Source organism: Agelaius tricolor, unplaced genomic scaffold, assembly GCF_023055355.1.
Source record: "Agelaius tricolor isolate 1412-34295 unplaced genomic scaffold, bAgeTri1.0.p SCAF_5, whole genome shotgun sequence".
NCBI lineage: Eukaryota > Metazoa > Chordata > Aves > Passeriformes > Icteridae > Agelaius > Agelaius tricolor.
Genome location: NW_027269265.1, coordinates 28,476,247 through 28,496,959, shown reverse-complemented (window position 1 = coordinate 28,496,959; position 20,713 = coordinate 28,476,247). Strand labels below are relative to the sequence as shown.

At 35.8% G+C, this 20,713-nt stretch overlaps 1 long non-coding RNA gene across 1 annotated transcript in view; it reads right to left on the bottom strand.

Annotated features, from left to right (window-relative positions):
* LOC139589997 (uncharacterized) overlaps nt 1-15,218 on the bottom strand; it is a 144,557-nt gene extending 129,339 nt beyond the window's left edge. The window contains exon 1 of the long non-coding RNA XR_011679191.1: nt 15,072-15,218. This is a non-coding gene — a long non-coding RNA (uncharacterized lncRNA). The remainder of the gene's footprint in view (nt 1-15,071) is intronic.
* Nucleotides 15,219-20,713: the final 5,495 nt, after the last annotated feature.

Genomic DNA, 20,713 nt, shown 5'->3' with positions numbered 1-20,713 from the left:
TCATACTTTTGATAATTTTTGAAGTGCAACCTTATGTCTTTAGCTGATTATGATACTACTATCATCTGGAAAAAGTCTATGTAAATCTGTCTCCTGTAAGGTTACCGCTTCACCCTATTGAGCTAAGTCAAAAACCCTCAAACTTTGAATTTGTAGAAATAAAAAACATCAAAAATATATGTGAATAAGATATTATCAAAGCAGTACTGTAGATTTTCAGTAGCCATTTCACAAAGTAGAACAAGGGGAGAAGTATTTTAGTGTCAGTAATAAATATGCATATTTCAATACTGATATCATAAGCCCTAATTAAAAGTTCTCAGTTACTTTGGACAATTTATGATAGCACTAAAAGTAAAAAACATGAAAAGAAATTAAATTTGGAGAGAAATCTGATTTACTCAAACAGTTTATTTCATTTCTGCTTTAAACATGCACAATCTATGAAAGTATAAATTATTATTTAACTTCCTATTTCATTTGAGAATTCTGCAGCCAACTTGATAAAGGTCATGGGGACTTAATTTGTCCAGTGAGGAGCTATCTTCACTCAGCAGGGAGTAGTAAAGGTTCAGGGACACATTTCCTGGCTGCTTGTCCAGCCTAGAGGGTGTCAAGGGAGAAGAGATCTCCCAAAAATTCTTGAAGGCATATGGATATCCAAATTTGTTCCTGAACCTCTGTATTCATAACCTCAATACAGGGGACATTTCAAGGATGGGGGATTAGGAGCACAGGAAAAGCCAGATGACATGCTTCAGTGATATTTCAATGATGTATGTTCCCTGGTGATCTGAAAGGATTCAAATGTAAGTTTATTTGAATTTGTTAAAAATTGACCTTAGAAACTGAAACAAATTGTAGAACATTTCCCATTAGACTTAATTCTTCAACTTCTTATTGTTAATTATCATGCATTTCAATAGCATTGTCTACATCCATTGCTCATGATCCTGCTTTTTATAAAGGAAAGTGTTTGTCCTTTTACTACAGATGGTGTGCCCTTCAATTCTGCTAGTTAATTCTCATGAACATCAATGTTGTGAAGTTCAAGAGAACTTGAACCAAAATGTTTAGGGTACACTTTTTTTTTTTACAAAATAAATGAGTTATACTTAGGTTAACAGAAAATCATATGGATATGAAAAACAAGCAACAAAAATTAATACCATACTCTCTTGTTCCTTAAACAAATTGTTGTTCTTAATTTGCTTGTAAAAATGATTTTTTTCTCAATTTTTTCTAAATTGTGTACATGTCATTTTTGAAAACAGAAGATATTTCACAGAAAGTGTTTGCAAACAAGATGTTTAATGATCAACTGAATTTAGCCTCAGGTAAGCACTTAAAAATGTATTGCAGTCTTAAAACCCATTCAAGGTGTTCCTTAAGGCTTTGGTTAGATTCTCATTTGATCTTTAGTGCGTAAACGAAGATCTATTGGGAAAAAAATCAAGTATACACTGTTTATCATCACAAACTTAATTCAGAATTCAAAATCTTCACATCAGCCACCAGATATAAAAACTGCACAATGCTACTTGTGACAGAGCTAAGAAAAAAACATTCCCAGTTTTAAAATACTGGTAGGACCTCATATAACAACTATTCCCCCCTCTCTAATACAGAAGGCTCATGGTTGAGTTTCTTTTAAAGATTTTGAAATCAAGCACAAACGTTGTTTATGGAACTATCTTTGTCTGTGACACAGAAAATGAGTGCACCCTCAGCAAGTTGCAGACAGCATGAAGCTGAGCATTGCAGCTGACACAACAGAGGGAAGAGATGCCATCCAGGGGAACCTGGACAAGCTTGAGAAGTGGGCCCTTGAGAACCTCGTGAAGTTCAACTAGTCTGAATACAGGGTTCTGCAGCTGAGGCATGGCAATCCCAGACATGAGTAGAGACTGAGAGAAGAACTCAAAGAGAGCAGTCCTGTGGAGAAGGACTTTTGGGTTCTAGTGAACAAAAAGCTGAGCATGAGCCAGCAGTGTGCATTTGCAGCCCAGAAGCCAAATGTATCCTGGGCTGCATAAAAAGCAGTGTGGTTAGCAGGCTGGAGTTGTTTCTGCACCTCTGCTCTGATCTCAGGAGACTCCATCTGGAGTACTACATACAGGTCTGGGAGCTTCAACAGTTGAAGGACATGGACCTGTTGGAGCAAGTCCATTGGAGGGCCATGAAGATGATCCAAGGGCTGGAGCGCTTCTCCTGTGAAGGTAGGCTGAGAGAATTGGGGTTGTTTAGCCTGGAGAAGAGAAGGCTCTGGGAAGACCTCCTTGTAGCCTTCCATTACCTAAAGGGTGCTTTGGAGAAAGAGGACAGCAACTCTTTGTACAGCCTGATAGTGATAGGACAAAGCAGAACAGTTTTAGAACAAAAGAGGAGAGATTTATATTAGATATAAGGAACAAATTCTTTATTCAGAGTGGTGAGGCATTGGAACAGGTTTCCCAAATATGGGGATGCCCCATTACCAGACGTGTTCAAGGCCAGGCTGGACGGGACCTCAAGCAACATGCTCTAGTGAATGGCCTCCCTGAGCATGGTGTGGGTTGGAACTAGACGGTTTTTAAGATTCTTTTCCACCCAAACCATTCCATCATTATATGAAAGGGAGCTGATATGAAAATTAAGAGGGTCTTATTTTATTTTCAAGGTAGGACATCCATATTGTTCTCAAATTGCATATGTATTTTGAAAGTATAAGACAAAGACATAAACCCCCCAAAAACCCTAAAACAATAGCAATTGTATTAATAAAATAAAAAAGCATTGTGAGTTGAGGGATATTTTTTCAACATCTCCCTTTACTTTCATATACAGAGAAAGTAGGACAAACTCCCTGGGAAAAGTCCAGAGGGTGTAGATTTTTAACATGGTGGAGTTTACTCTCCAGAAGGTGGAAATCATTATGATCTGCATAGTTTCTAGATAAGTTAATAAAGATGTAATCTCATTAAGTCACAGTCCTTGTATCTCATCTTCTTTCATGTCTGGGACAAAATCTAGTTCTTCAACACTTTGTACACTCCACTAAAGAGAAAGAGTTCCATTACATTTTAATGGCTACTTTCTGAGTAGCCATTGAGTCTTTATAAATCTGTGTCATTCCTCTTTTACTGAGCCAGTCAAAGGCTATGTACCTTGTAATGAAAGATGCGCCCTTTGAGTGCTTTCACAAGAACATCATCCTCTCTATCGTGGTGTTGTGTTAGGGCACAACTGTGGGCAAGATGGAGCACAGTCATACTGATTCCAGTGTCCTTGCTACCCAGGGGTTACTTTCAGAGTCCAAAAAAGATGAAAGAGGCAATCAAGAAAGAGATTCCATTTCACTTTCTAGTGAGGAACATTCAGTTTGTTTTTGTGCAGCGTGGTTCTGATGACTGCTGACATATAAAGGGAGACCTTAAAGCAAGTCTTCATCCTCTCATAAAATGTAACAAAGCCACAAGGCTGGCTCACTTTTTTTCTTACCATCTGACTTCATTCCACTGGCATTCTAAGTAAAGCACCTCAAAAGAACCAAATATTTTCCAAAGTAGAACTAAGCCAGGAGGGAAAATGCTTCACAAAAGAGGAGGTAGGGGAACTTGGCAAGGATATACACAGCTGCATTTTTGTCTTGCTTGCTTAATAGTGTAAACAGCTTTTGTTGGTTAGCTTTGTATGTGACCATTCAGGAAACCCTCTACATAGACAATGTATCTTGTCAACCATTTCCTCTGTGTGTAAAATGTAATTTGTCACCCTGTGCTGCCTTGGCAGCAGCCTTGTAAAGAACTCACTGAATTAATGAATATTTCATAAAGATGTGATTTATTAGCATTCCTCCCCCTCAGCTTTGAAAAAGATCCATCCTTCAAAAGCTGAGTGCACAAAAGCTATCTGCAGGTATGGAAAGGCGACTGAAACCCCTGAAGACAAAACCAGGATTTCTTAATAACCTCTGGGCTCTACAGACTTTAGATGAGATATTTAGTCAATCTTGTATTAATTTTTTAGATGGCAAAGAAAAACCATACTAAGATATTATACTGAATTTGGCTGTCAGAACCATGGGCTATCACAACAAAAAAATGTGTTACCAACTCAGAAACTTTTATTTTCATATATTTTAATGAACATATAAAAAACAGTTCATGGCACAATGCAAATACCTCTAGGCCTCCTGAGGTGCCCAGGTTTTCATACTGCTACAGAGTACTTTCCTTCCAGAGCTACCAGCAAATTCATCACAGGCACACATTATAAAGTTGTAGGTACCTACAACTAAGCACCTACCTGTGCTTTTATCCTCACCACTAATATCCTTGAGTACTAATACAATAACTACTATAAGAATAAGCATTCTTTTCTGTGATTGCAAATATTTATTGTGCTCAATTGATATGTATAGCCTTGTTTCTAATGCATAAACATTCATTTTCTAATTTGCAGATTCTTATGCACCAGAGTTGCAATACCAACACAAAATAAACTAAAAAATCAAATGTGATTGTGATATTTCAAACAGCTAGTACTAACTGTCAGTGGCAAAAAAATTTACAGATGTATTTTTCCTTTTTTTTTTTAACAGGCATCCCATATTTGCAATTCTAGGGCAATTCCAGTATTAAATGTCCTCTTTGTATTTGATCCACAACACCTGTTGCATTCACACAATTATTACAGCTGGATTGCTAAGCTCTTATCTTCAGCTGTAGGAATTTCTGCTTTCAAGCCAGGAATCCTCTTATTCTGTAAAGATGGCAAATGCTGCATAATGTCAGACCATGGCAAAATAACACAGAACTACTTCACAACAAGACTCATCTATTATGGTTGTGTTTAAATCTCCTTGACTAAAACTTTCTTGTGTCTCTTTCACTGAGAGAAGATGAATAGCTCCAATGCACAGCTTTGGGACCTGAGGTCAAAGGAGAAAAATGTGTGTGGCAAGTTATAAGGACAGAGTGGTTTTCCCAGGTAATAGATGATACTTTTTGCAGTGAGTTTTATTTTTTTTTAATCTGTCTTAATTAGTTAATCTGAATTTTTTTTGTGGAAGTACCCACTGTGTGTCTTCAGACTTCAGAGAAACAATCATATATGAGGGGAAAGAGGATAATGCTACAGGAATAACATTACAAATAGGAAAAAGGAAACTAAAGAATACCTGAGGCATCTTCAAGCATAATACAAAATACATGAGACAAGGACTGCGTGAGCTTAACATCTGTATAGAAATAATTCCTGCACTTTGTTTCAGAACCCAGAAGAGCCTTCTCACTTACCAAGTTATGAATCTAAGCCCAAAATATTAAGGGAAAATATGGAGGTATACTTCCTAGAAGATTTTTTCTTGCACAGGAGCATTCATCTAGGAAAATATACCTATAATCCATCAAGAGGGTGTATGAGATATCATACATAGCTCAGATAAAACTTATAAAATGCTCAATCAAATATTGGTATGATGGACACAGAGAAATGAAAAACTATATCAGAAGTTAATGTTCTCAGACACATCAGAAGGAAAACAAGAGATTTTCTTGACACTGCTGTCATCTCCTTCCAGGAGCCATTCCCTGGAGTCTTGCTGTATATTGTTGGTTTGTTCTATGATCACCACAAAAGAGATATGGCTGTGGTTGTGTTCATCTGATATTTGCTCTGTAAATTCAATCCTTTTCCTAATTCAGAGGTTGAAACACTATTAAGACGTATATTTCACTAATTATCAAATTTAGAGAAACATACCGTCAGAAAAGTTTTTAAGGATTTATGGAACTAAGTGGGGTAAACCAAATAGTTAGACTAAGAGAGTCCTATGAACACTTTTGAAGCAGAAAGTGATTAAGTTATAGTTTTGCAGTGCTTGCGCTCCCTAGATAAACTGGCATACAATCTGATTTAATCACCTATCTAAATGGAAAAAAAGTGGAGGGCATTAGAGATTTTTTGAGAGAATAGAACTGAACAGGATGCTGAAGCAAGCCTTATATATACTCAGTGGGTCAATACTAATTTACCTTACATGATGGGTTTATAAATCTGTACCTTGGCAAGGAATTTGCAATAAAAACTTGGGTAAACACATAGGGCTTGAAGTCCAACTTCTTAGTTCTTGTTAAATATCAGCAGTTTCAGAAGTGTTGGGGAAAGTCTATTGATGTGGTGAAAAGGGTTGATAACATTACTAATAAAGTAAAAAAACCCTTTTTGTAACCTTTTTTGTTACAAGGTCACACACGTGACTAGGCTAAAATCCTAGCACAGCAGGGAGGTGGTTGTGAGCTTCAGATGCAGCAGGGAGAAGAGAATTCAAAGTGAGCACAAGATAAAAGGTAAAGTTTGAAGAATCAGTTCTAATTGATTTTGTGATTTTTGGCATCATCCCCAAAGAGTTAAGAGTCAAACATGGCGGCTTTGTAGTCATTTGTGAAGTGCATACCTAAGTAGGAAAATATCTGAGTAGGAATTTGTAACTAAATCTTCGTAACTGTCAGATCAGGTGCAAAACTCTGTGTATGAATACTGTGAGGAAGTAGCAAAATGAAGTTGCATGGAAATCTCTGGAAAGCCAACACGTCACTGGCATCGATGCATTTCTTTTTTGTATGGCCTGCCAGATTACATAAAGAATAGAATGCCAGCACAGTGGATTTAAATGGAAAGCCCTCTTTCCGCAGAGGAAAAACAAAACCAGTTCTTATCACTGATGAGAGACAAGATCATGTCAAAAAGCTGACTAGTCCTCCAACTGTATATTGAGGCAGGTCAGCTAAATGCTGGCTGTATTACAGTCATGACATTTCTGCCATCCCCTCCTTCTGAAACTGGAAACAGAAAAAAAGGAAGCATGGAATTATTTGGGGAAACCTACCTTCAGACATCACACTATTCAAATCATCTAATGTAGTTAAAAATTAATTTGGAAGATAAGGGAAGAAATCTATCCCGGTCCCTTAAATGTGGAGACCTTTACAGATTGATGCAGATGCCTAAAATCAGTCTCACAGACCTTTCAGATATTACAGAAGTTCTGTGGAAAATTTCAGTGACATTGTTCTACTGTTACTGCATTGTGTAAAAAACTGAAGGTTAAAAGGTAACCAGTTAAAACTTTTCAGAGAGGCTTGAACTAGATAAAGGCATTCTTGTCTTAATATTTCTCATCCCATCTTTACTGTCCCAAACTTTACAAAAATATTTGAGCATATCTCCAAGATTTGAGATGTGAGTAGAAAATTTGGAAAAGATGGAGAAGGGGAAGAAACCTACCTTCTTCGTCTTCTCAAGGAAAAAAAAATGTAAGCAAAATTTTTCCATAATGGAGAAATTATACTCTCTAACAGCAGAACCATTATCTGATCGATTGTAAATGTAGGCATCTCTCATACTAGTTCCCCTTTAATCTGGTTTGACAGAATGAAAGGAACATATTCTAAATTGCTGTAATAGCGCTTTCTGCACCAGGAATTTTATATGAGACTTGTTCATATCAAAGGCAAAATGTGCATATCAAAGTCGTAGATTTTTTTTGTCACTTTCCAAAACAGTAAATGAGATGTTTACATTTAAATTATGCAAATATATTTTTTTCTTTTCTATCTGCCTTAACCTTTGGTTTGTGTCAAGAGACACTTCAGGTTAGCTGGCAAACATCAAAGCACTTTAGTCCCTACTGCTGTCATTTTTACAATAATTGTATTAGACCACTTAACAAAGTTCAGTTTCTTGTATAGGTCTCACAGCTACAGAAAGGGCAAGGAAAATATGAGAGTGAAAACTTTAGAGACCCGTAGAGGTTTCCACAAAAATTGTTAATGTTTGAGTGCACTGGTGTGAGAGAAACATATCCTAGTGTCTCACACTAGCCACAGAATCACTAACAAAACAGTCAAAGAGAGGGAAGACTGATTGAACTTTGGGTATCTGTACTAATTCATTATAAAGACAAAATACATTTGTATTTAATAATTAATACATTACTTTTATTTTTTACTTTTTACTTTTTTTGTATTAGTAAAAAAGCATCAATTGCCTCAATTATTACCATAAAAAGTATTCCCAAACTCATCTCAAATATGTCAAATAGTACTACCTACACAGAGGATGTTTTTTTCTTTCTATTTTTTTTTTTTCACTCTGCAGTTACTGCAGTTACTACATTTTCTATATGTGAGGGGTTTTTGCCACATTGTAACTAATCACACAGATGATTGGGGGGGGGGTTGTGACTTCATGAGTTTATCACAGTACAAATATATATATTTTAGCATATTGATTTTTACAATTTAAAAAGCAACCTTCTTCATACAGAGCTTAAAATGTATAGATTCTCATATAACTTAGGGTCAGTCAAAAGCATTTAGAAGATTAGGTCTGGTTCTTTATGATGCTACACAGTGTTTACTAGGGGGATAGTGTTTTTGGGGTTGAGGAGTTTGATTCCTATTGAGGGAGCACTGTCTGCCTAATTCTAGCATAGTGACTAAGATGGAGTGGCAAAACATTCAAAAGAATCCAAGCAAGAAGAATGCTTCAGAAGTGATGAATAGAATTATTGCATATCATAAGCCTTTCTGGACAGTTGGGGTGTGGTGGCCGTGGAATGTGTTGGCTTGCATGGCATCTCATCATCTCTGCAGTGGGACTAGGGCTGTGCAAGTGGCCCTGGAGTGCAAGTGGCTCAGGAGACAGGAGGAGATGTAGTGAAACCATATGGTTACTCCTGAAGACTAGGGCAGTGCTGCCCTGAAGACGGGTCAGGGGCTTGTATCTACCATGTGTAGGGAATGTGCTTGGTGGAAAATTAGATATTTTAAAATATTTTCTTATAGATATAAATTTGAGAAAAGAAAAAAATATGTAAATTGGACTATGGCCACTGCTACATCTAGAACAGTTAGTGGGAGTAGGATTGATACAGTTGCCCTGTTCCTTTTCTGGAGAGCTATCTACATATTGCCTGGACAGCTCTGTTCCAGAGTCCCTACACAATAGAGATACAGATTTTTATCAGCTGGACTGTATCAACTGCTCTCACCAGCGTTTCTCCTGAGAAACTAGTCTGCAAAATATGGCTGCTGAAAATCAGACCTATTTCCTGTTTTCTCACTTTTGTTAAAGAGACAGAAATTTCACAGAGGATCAGGGTGAACGCATTATGGAAGAGTCACATCTTCAGCTGTCTCTACTGAGTATACCACACCTTACTTCTCAGTTACACTGGTTATGCAACATGAACACAGGAGGGAAAGGAAAAATACGGTCTAATAATACTAGTGGTTTGGTTTTAGGGGCTTTTATTTTCCCCTTTGTGTCAGTATTCCAAAGGTTTGCACTATTTGCTTTTCTAACTTGAGTGAATGAAAACTCATTCCTCTGTATTTTGAGCTTCTTAGGTCAACTGAAAACCTAAGCACAGCAGGCTCACTGAGGAGTAACATTTTGGATTTAATGCCCAATTTTCTGCATTCCAGTGATTTAATCCTTTTTATATGGCTTTTAAAGAACGTTATTCTAGACTCTACCAACATTAATAGTGGCTTTAGCAGCTGAATAAAAGTATTCTTATGGACTGCATAAATTTATCTTTGGATGTTAATTTTAAGTTTTCTTTTTGTATGTGTGGAGACCATGGTAGTAATATAATAATTAATATGATATAAGGTGAAGAATACAGAATTGTTTAGCAAGAAATCTGAAAACTTTTGCATATTATAGCCTTATAAAAATATATTGCAGAAAAAGGGAATAAGTACAATAATAATGTACATCATTTGTGAGTGTATAAAACTTCTATTGCCAAATGACAGTTGCTGATTTATGGTGTGTCATCTGCTATACAGTTCATAATGTATATGTTTGAAGTAAATTCTCTTTTTAAATGCATGTCATGGTGAATTTGCATGTAAGTGAATTTCAAAGGATTTTTAACTATTTTAAATGTTGTAATAATGTGTGTTTATTTATCTTTACTTATTCAGTAACATATTTATTAAGTTTAGATCTATAGGTCTCCAAACTACAAAATTCCACAGGGCTCCAGGTAGGCATATGCCTTTGAAATCGCTTACAAATATTTTTACCCTGTAATTTGAATGTATTGAAAAAACCTGATTTGAAGGCAGTCCTGACCTTTTTTTAAATTTTTTTTATTTACAAAGAAATAGAAGTAATGCCTCTGAAATGGATGGATAGCTAATTCTTGAGACTCTTGAGTTATACAGTAAGGAAAACATAGAAAAAGACAGAAAATACCACAGGCAGATTGTTCATAGAAGTAAAAACTAGTGACCCATCAAAATCTCTGAACCGTATCTTTCTTTTTATTGCAGATGTGACAGTTGCAATTCATTTCAGTTCAAGTTGAATCTCTGAAATCTGGTCCTCTAGAGCTGAGAAAAAAATATAGGGTTAATGTAATGGTTATTTATGAAGTTTCATCTGCTGTACACTTCATAATGCATATGTTACATCTAAATATTCTCTTTCAAAAAACATGTCATGGTGACATGTCAAGGCTTTTGGGGCCAGTGATGTTTAACATCTTGATCAATGTTCTGCATGAGGGAATCCAGCGCAGCCTTAACGAGTTCACGGACAGCCCTGAATTGGGTGGGAGTGTTGGTCTGCTGAAGGGTAGGATGGCTCTGCAGAGGGATCTCTACAGGCAGCATTGATGGGCTGAGGCCAATTGTAAGGGGTTCAACAGGGCCAAGTGCCAGGTCCTGCACTTGGCTCACAGCAATCCCAGGCAGCACTACTGGGAAAAGTGGCTGGAAAGCTGCCTGGTGGAAAAGGACCCGGGAGTGGTGATTAAAAGCAGCTGGACGTGATCCAGTGTGTGCCCAGGTGCCCAAGAATGTCAACAGCATCCTGGCCTGTATCAGCAATGGTGTGGCCAGCAGGGGCAGGGCAGTGATTGTCCCTCTGCACTTGGCACTGGTGAGGCCACACCTCGAATCCTCTGTCCAGTTCTGAGCAACGGAGTTGGTGAAAGCTCTGGAGAAAAAGTCTAATGAGGAACAGCTGAGGGAGCTGGGGTTATTTAGCCTGGAGAAGAGAATGCTCAGGGGAGACTTTATCCCTGTCTCCTACTGCCTGAAAGCAGGTTGTAGCAAGATGCAGGTTGGTCTCTTCTCCCAGGCAGCTAGCAATAGGACAAGAAGAAATGGCCTTAAGCTGTGTCAGGGGAAGTTCAGACTGGACATAATGAAAAATTTATTCGCTGAAGGAGTAGTTAAGCATTGGAACAGGGGTGCCCAGGGAAGTGGTGGAGTTACCATCCCTGGAAAAGTTGAGGGAATGACTGGATATAGCGTTTAGCACTGTGTTTTAGTCTGACATGATGGTTTTTGGTCAAAGGTTGGGCTTGGTGATCTTGGAGATGTCTGCCAGCCTTAATTATTATATGACTCTAAATGCATTTTATTGTGAATTAAGAGGATACATTTTTTTCTAGGAAACCAATCATCTACGTTTTTTAGAAAATATTTGAAAATTATTTTCCATTAAGTATTTTATATCTATTTATGTCTATTTTATATATTTTTATGCTCAATAAAAGACTGCCTGTAGTAACTACCAAGAAGAAGAGTTCTTAAAAGCCTGGTTAAAAATCTTTCTTTTTGATATATTTTTGTTGCTGTTTGAATATATGAGAAATTAGAGCTCAAAAAAGGGTTACAAAATCAAAATTTCACAAGACACATTTCTTTTATGAGGCCAAATTCTCCAACTGATTGTAGTGTTTTTAGGTCCAGCTCAAACTCAGAAGGAATAACAGAGCAATATTTGCCCCTAAAATTCTTTTGTTATCTCTCTTATGTTAGTACACCAAGTTGCAAACACATTTCTGAAATTTGACCATTATGTTAAAAAGTTTGGGTGACACAGAGAGAATATATACTATAAATTGTACCAGAATAGATACTTCAGAACATGATGAGCACAGAAAAAGAAAACATGGACCATAACTGGAATAAAACATTTCAGAGCTGGGTCCAGTCACAGGGGTAAATATTTTCATGGGAGTGCAGAACAGCCCGGGTGGAAATTACCAAGTTATTGTCAAACTGTCATCAAGCTTCAGCAGAATGTTTTGACCTTTCAGAAGATCAGAATAAAATCTTTCACAACACACAGCTAAGAGACGTCATTCCTGTGGGTGAAGTATTTCCCACAACATGAGAGTGAGCTGTTAACAATAACAAAACAAAAGGAAAACCATTCTTGGAGTCCACAGATACAGGAAATCAGAGGAGTCAGAGCACCAGTAATAGTGGTCAATTCGTATTACCAGAACTGAGGACTCAGAAGTTTCCATGGCCCCAGATACTCAGGTTACCAAAAAAAAAGAGGTGCAACCAGACACAAAGGTTTTTCTCTGCATTTCATGGAGCACAAAGTTCAGTTCTCACTCCAATTTCATTGAATGCTAAAAGCAAGACAGGGAAGCAAATCATACTGATGAATAAAAATTGAAAAAACAGAGTCAAATGCTGAAATAAGTACCCCTTGGTTAAAATATACCCAGTCTTACATTAGATATATTTTAAATAATCTCTGACACAATTGTTCTTTGATCTTTTGTCTATCCAAACACATTCATTTCAATACAATCATAGAATTAATTTATTGAAGTTTGCTTTAACATTCTAAAAAAGTATTTCCACTCTGCAACATCAATGTAAGTCTGGATTAATTGCCTGTGAAATCATTGTATACCTCTGGAGTGAACTGCTCTATGAGATTGACATGACACTGAAAGAACTATAGATATAATTTTGTCTATTATGTCCTTCTTTCCACATAGACATGAATCCATTTAATTTGGAAATTTTTATACTCTATTAAAAAGAGTCAGTGCTTCTGAGCTGTGAGTAGGATTAAAAAGGTAACAGCATTGAGCAGATCTCTTTTCTTTACCAGTTTTAATTTGCAAAAATGCCAATTTTGATGTCATTATCAAAGGAAGCAATTTTGCTCATTTGTTCACTAAATCATATTTACACTGAGAAATGTATTACTCCATTAGTGAATTGCTTTGCAAATACTCATGTGCATTTATATAAAGAAAGCGACAGCTGTTCTTGATAATTTACCAATTTGCAGAACATTCCTTGACTCTCCAAAATGTATGTCACAGCTGAATAAAATATTGCAAAATATTTTTTCAGACATGACCTCCAGAGATGGTTTTCTTTGTATGACTTGTTAACAGTTAGAGATCATAAGAGAGATGGTATCAACCCAACATTTTTTCTTTTCTTTCTTTTCTTTGTGAGGCATCACTAAAAATATAATAGGCTCTAGGGACCCAGGACCTAAGATAAATATTTTTCTTAAGGTACCACAATCAAGTCAAAAAATTCCCAGACAATGGCCATGTCATACACAATAGCAAAGATATCTATTTTAAAAGAGGTTTGAAAATGCTGAGCACTGGACTAAGCTGAGACAATAGACAGGTAAGAATAGTACTTGATCTATTACTTTGGTACAATACAAACTCAGTACTAACCATGTTATCAATATTTATGTTTTGGCTGATTGGAAATTTTGGATCAAAGTCTTGCATGAATATTAAAGGCTTATCTCACACTAATTTTAGTGAGACCAGTTCTCTCAAATCACCACACCTGACAAATTCATTATATGAACACAAAACATTCACAGGCTAAAGAATGAAATTAAATGGATGCAAAATTTGAATTAGTTTTAGACTCAGTATCTTACAGAAAGTAATTATTCTCTCAGAAGAACAAACATGGAAGTGAGGTACATAAGAATAGAATTTGGTCCTCCTTTTTTAAGGTGGCTTGCTTCTTTAAAATGATGGTGGATGGCAATTGTAGGCCAGTGAGTTTGCCTAACATATTTTTTAAAACAATGCAAAAATAAACATTTCATTAGGGAAAAATTCCTACTAAAATCAGGATACAGAAGTCAAGTATTTTTCTATTTGACCAAAATGACAATATGGGTTGTTATTAACAATAAAAATTAATCATCAGCATCTACATTTTCATATTGAAAGATTTTATTTGGGGATCTTTTATGCTATGGAATGGCAATGAATTCTATTTCATAGTTGAGATAGATAGGAAGACAGTTTCTCCATATCATTCCTGACACATTGGATGTGAAAGACACGGGGAAGGAAGAAAAGCAGCACCAATGAGGAAGATGTAACTGTGATCTGGCTACTCTACACCATCATAATACTTTGGAACCTACCAGTTATACACTAATGTTATTTAAAACACTAACCTTGATATTTATATTATCAAGACTGTGTAGAGCTTCAGCTAAATGTAAAATATGGAATGTGTCGAGGTAAATCTGAATTTCATCTCCATTCTTCTTGCAGTTAGTAGAACAAAAATGTAATAAAGCAAAATAATGGTTTCTGCATTTCATTAACAAAGCTTGAGTCCTTCAGGTTGTTTCACCCCTTCTTCATCTTTATTAATCTGTTCTATTTTAGTACTGATGCTGTTTTATTTTCTGTATGTGCCAAGCCACTATACTGTAGAACATTGTCTCACACTTCATTAATAGGTCTGAAATCTTACAAAATGAAATAATAAAAGAAATTTAGAGAATGAAACCTTTTTAATATATGTACATCCATTTTTGCTAGAGTGTTCTCATTCTAGAGAACTTTTCTGCTTCAAGAGAAATTAATAATAGTGCATTGCTATGGAAACCTTTTAGTCTTCATATTTTCTTTGCTATTTCATTACCATTTACATTATGTTTTCTATGGCTTGTAAGTTCACATGCATGCCTTGCTTTTACCTTAACTTCTGATTTTAACTTTTTTAGTACTGTAATAAATTTATCCTAAAATAATAAATATCTTGTAACCATAATGTTTGTTATTTTTACACCTAAATAAATTCAAAGGAGAAAAAATTATTTTATATTTTTGCTCATCATAAGTTATTTTCAAATGCGTGTGATGTATTTTCAATGCAAAATGAATGATTAAATGTAATTATCAGACCACTAGGGAGAAAAAAAGTAATCTGTTCCATTTTACTTATATTTTTTAAGCAAGGAAAACTTACCAGCAACCATCTTTCAAGCTTTGCTCTCCCCCAGGCTTGAAATGAATATAAATAGCTGTCATAAACTATGCCAACAAACCACTGAAGGAATACAAACTGCAAAAGTGAGGCCGTTTTACTGTACTGCTGTGCCCACTGCATCAAGCACAGCACAAGCTCTGCCTTCCCATAGTGTGTATGTGCATGCACTCACACGTCTGTAATGTGCACAGCTGCACTATAAAGCATCTTTGCTTGCTGTAGATGATGAGGCATGTACAAGTTTCTATTCATCTTGAAACAAATATATATTTAAAAGTGTATATTTAAGGTTCAGAGGAGACAATAGAATAGGAGAAATTATGCAGGGAGTTGATAATTGCAGTAGACTTAGGATGGTCTCAGATGGAAGACAAATTCATGAGGGATTTTTTTTCTTGTGTTACCACAAACTATTTCTAAAAAACATATATATTTAAATTGATATATATAAATTATTGTTGCATACATAGATGTGCTTAAACTATTCTTCTAATACATGGTTAAATCTATATACAAATGCAAAATGGAAACTGAGCCATCAGAGACGTATCTGTTGCAATATAAAAGCTATTCTCTCAAAGATGAAAATTAGAAATAAATTCTGCACTATATTTATTATGAAATATATGACAAACATTTGAGAAAATTCTGTGTCATTCAAGATTCTATTAGCTCTTCAAACTCTGGAGTGCTCTGCAGTGATGTGCAGAAATAACTGAAGTACTCTCTACAGCAGAAACAGTATAACCAGGCTAATGCTGGCCTCTGCCTGCAATGCTGACAAGTATAAAATGGGAAAATCTGAAATATTACCATTGAAAGAAGGTTCTTCTGGAACAAGTTCTCATCCTGACGATGAAAATCTCACTAGCTCTACTTCAGAAAAAATACAAAAATCATCCAAAACTTCAGTTTAAAGTACTCTTGCTTAAATTGATTCTATTGGTTAAAGACAAAAGGAAAGTCAGATGAACCAGTATTGACAGAGCTTTTCGGGTGGCAGTGCAAAGGAGAAGCAGGGACAAATGGATCTTTGGTAGTAGTATCTTCAGAAGCTAGTTGTCTGCTAAATTAATACCTTTCCATAGCTGTTAGTCTTTTCAACTGGGGAAACTTTGATTTTAGTACCTAAATAGCTCAATATCAAGTACACACCTGAGTTGGTTTTGAGAAAGCTATCTCATGTAATGAGCACTTTTGGAGCTGTCCTGATCTGCCATTTAATGGCAGGATCCATGGCTATGCTAGCCAAATAGCCACCCCTGAAACCATCTGACTATTCTTTTCTTCTTGCTACACACCTCTTTTGCATTTACTTTTAACTTACCTGTGTCCTGAGAGACACTTGTTGTGGATGTCCAGTTATTCTTCCACGTGTAGCTGGATTTCCTCTTTTTATCTTAACTAAGTAGCACTGCTAATCAATGTCAAACAATGCTCCTATGTTAAGATCATGATCACAGTATCACAAAATTATTTTCCCAGGTACTTCAAGAAATCATTTTGAACATTCTTAAGCCTTGGCTTAACCCATGACTCTGAGATATCTTTCTGCAGAGCAGTTTCAGCACAAAAGTGTTTCTGCAAATGTTGACATGAAGAAGATCAAACACCAAGATTTATGTAATTGTAGGTTTGAGTAGCAGCTCTAAAGCAGCTTTGGAGACTTTGGGATTTAAGGAAAGTAAAGAGAGAGGTGCGTACATCTCTTTGGAGCCCCTTATCGGAGAGTTTAAAATGCCAAGCTGTGAAAGTAGTTTTAAAAATGGCATTTACAAACCTGAAACTTGTAATTATACAATTAGCTCACCTATGGACCACTCCATGTGAAAGAATTGGCCAGATAAAGCATACATGTAAGGGTAAATAAGTTGTCTTGATTAGCAGAATAGAATTCTGCCAATATATAGGAGGAAACTGTTCAAGAAATAGAATCTCAATAAAATGTTTTCTTCCTAAATCCCACATTTTTAGAATTTCTGTAAAAAAAATTTTAAAGTCACAATTTTCATTTCATAATAAATTTCTAGGTAAAAATTCATATTTGAAATTGAGTCTGAAATGTTATTTTTTTAAATGTTGACATATTTAAACATTTGATCTCTTAATTTCATTGTTTTCTAAAAAAACAAAGTCAACAACTTTCAAAATAAAGTATTTATTTCTACAATAAGATTATACAATAAGTGTTAAATTCTTTTTCTCCAGAATAGATTTTAAGAACACTTGGGTAACTACTATGAAGTAGCAAACAACTGACATTGCTTTCATCTATTTTCTACCCATGGTAGTTCTTCATAAAGTTATAACATTGCAGCTTTGATAATGATGTTTTTTGCTCAGAATGTTAAGATGAGAAGAATTTTTTGTGAACATAACTCTAGCAGTCTCATTATAGAGTTCTGAAATCATTACCTTTATTGCTGCCTAAAGATATAATGCATCACTTACAATAGAAGCCAGCAGTGGCATTTGTCTTCCATCACTTCCAGGACTGACTTCATTTTTTGTATTAATTTATGTACTACCTGTCTTGGATCTAAAAGGATTAAAGCATAATGGCAAAAAGGTGCAGCACATGCTATAAAATGGCATACTTTCAGGGTAGATATTAAATGTTTAGGTATAAGAAATGCAATACACTGAAATGTTATTTTCATCACAGAGCAGTAGGTGGTATCTGGGACATCACATTTTTATATTGCTTTATTTATATGGTTTCAAACATGGCAATGAGTAGAAAAAATTAATGGGATTTTTTAAGTGATGTGAGATCACCCTCCACAGGAAATACCATAGAATGCAGAATTCCTTTCTATCCTGCAGGTTCAATGTAATTCCCCTGTGTGCTGCTAAAATTTTCCAAATATTCCACAACATTCTCTTGTGGATGCATCCTGTTCAGTCTCTTCATGTTTACCCATCTTTTAAAAGCTAACACCCCTTTCAAACACAGAGAATTGAGACAGAGGACATTCTCCATATTTCACAATTTTTGGTCGCACCTTTAACCAATTCAGCCTGCAATGATATAAGTCTTAGAGAGAATAATCTTGTTTGGAAAATTGCTGCTCTATTCCCTCTTCTTTTCCTTTTCTTTTCCTTTTTTTTCTTTTTTTTTTCCTTTTTTTTTCTTTCCTTCTTTTCTCATTTTTATTTTATCTCATCCTTTCCTTTCCTTTCCTTTCCTTTCCTTTCCTTTCCTTTCCTTTCCTTTCCTTTCCTTTCCTTTCCTTTCCTTTCCTTTCCCTTTCCCTTTCCCTTTCCTTTGTCTACCTGTTTTGTTTTTAAGTCACTTAATTTAAAAATTCAATAATATATATTTTCTTGAATCATAACAGGACTGATCCACAATGGCCTGTCTTTTCTTTCAAGTAAACTTAGGTAGAAAGTAATTAACAAACATGCATTAAAATTCTTAAATACATGTTCCAGGGATGAGGAATCTATGTCTTCAGAAAGAAATATCTCTACTCTGGGTGATGCTGAAGCTGTTATCCTCTCTCAATCCTTGGTATTTGTGTCCCCCATGGAAGCAGACTGATGATGCCATAAAAGCCTTTGGGTTTGGTAAAATATGAAAGGTAGATAAAAGTAGAAAATAAAGGCATGAAGAGAAAAGAAAATTTATATCTTTGTAGATATGATTTCTATATCTTTGTAGATAAATCATTCTAATCAGCAGGGGGGTAAGCAAAAACTCTCTGTAGGTGCTATTCTCTACAGCAGAGATATCACTCCACAGAAAACCAATTTAAAAGGTATAGTATTTCAACTTGGCTTTAGTGATTTGGCAACATTTCTTTTTCTTTGTTCTCTTCCCCTGCTCAGCCCATCACTGTGCATGACTCTACCATTCTCTGTCCAAAGCTTTCTCTTTTCTTCAAATCCATCGCTCCTCTCTCTTTCTAAGTCTCTTTTTAATGTTATCTCCCTCTTTTAATGCTTTTATTCTTTCTGTTTCACTTGAAATTACTGTCCTCTTGAAGACCTTGTCCCATACACCTGGAATTAAAAAAAACTTTGGGCCTTTTTACAGTTCATTTCCAGAACCCTCTCACTGGACAATGGCTTCTAGCAATAGCAGTGTGTGTGGTTTTCCCATGATGAAAAAATGCAGCATCTTTCTCAGGGGAGAAACACTGGTATTTCAAATTACTCTGTTCCAGGCAGACTGTGGTGTTTAGAAGTAGCTGTTTGTAAGCCCAGTTCCTGATCTTCACCAGGACCCATGATCAGCTTTAAGCCAGGTGACTGTGACTGCTTGGCAAAGGCAAGGTGCAACACCATGGTGGGACATCATGGCTTCTGTGTCTTCTCCCTGTTCCAGACCCTGCAGGGACAGGGAGAAGGCAACTGATTCATACAGAAATTTACAGCCCAAATGTCAGAGCAGCAATTCTCAAACCTGATTTGTTCAGATGCAGGTCCTCTGCAGACTCTGATACCCTATACAGGAGCTGGGAGCAGCTGCTTTGCAGTGGGTCCTGAGCCAGTGCTGAGGTAGGAGGGCACCAGCCCCACTTCCCCTCTCACCTGAAATGAGATGGATATGTGGCAGGTGTGAAAGGGGCAGCTATTGCTGATTTTTGATATGCCTTTTGGCACTAGCATTGTACACACCTCTTTCAATACACATTTAATTAATTTAATTTACTGCAGTTAATATTTTGTTCCTTTGAACCATTGATCATCTCAGCCCTCTACTTTATGCCCATAAGCTGATCTTATTGTTTGTCTGAATTTCATAGAGTATTTTAGTGGGGGAAAAGTATGTATGTCATGTATAACAAAATATATGCTTTTCTTAATCAGCAAACACTATTCATAAAGTACATTAAACAAAACATATTCTGGAACAATTTATAAATTTTATATTTTGAACGTTACTAACATTTTCAAAGACTTTGAGGTGAAGTCCCACCTTAATGTAAGAAAACAGTCAAAAATAAAACTATAAAGACAACCTAAAAACTAATAAATATTTTAACATTAAAGATCACTTTGTATAGCTATCATAATTGTATATATTATATTTTGGGGGTTTATCATTAATATATTCTCTCTGGTAAAGTAAAAAAAAATTACAAAAACTTTAAGAACACTTAAATTTAAAATTATGTATGTGATGACCTGTAAAGAAAAAAGTGAAGGCTAGAGATAGGTGACAACTGGTAGATGAAATTTATTCAACCTGTCAATTCATGTAAAGACTGCATTACTGAATTTTACTGGCATATCTAACACTGAGAGAATAGGTGAAGGCAATGAATAAATTGGAAGTTAGTTGACTAGATGATGCACTGAAATACCTACCTATGGTTCTCAAAAAAATTACTGTGAACCCTGTCTTGACACTGCAAATACAAACATAAACATTCTTTTCAGGTACAATAAGACAACTTCAAAAGATTCTGCAGCCATAAGAGCACAAATTACTGTAATGTATGAAATAGATGCTTTGTTAGATAATCTAATAAGGTTAGTTAGCTTTTGGAATTTGCTTTTTCTATATTTATTTCAAATGGTGGATTTTTTTCTCATATTTCTAAAATGATCCTTCCCATCTCAAATATGGATGATATTCAAGAAACCGTTGCCTTCTTAATTTCCCTTGTTCC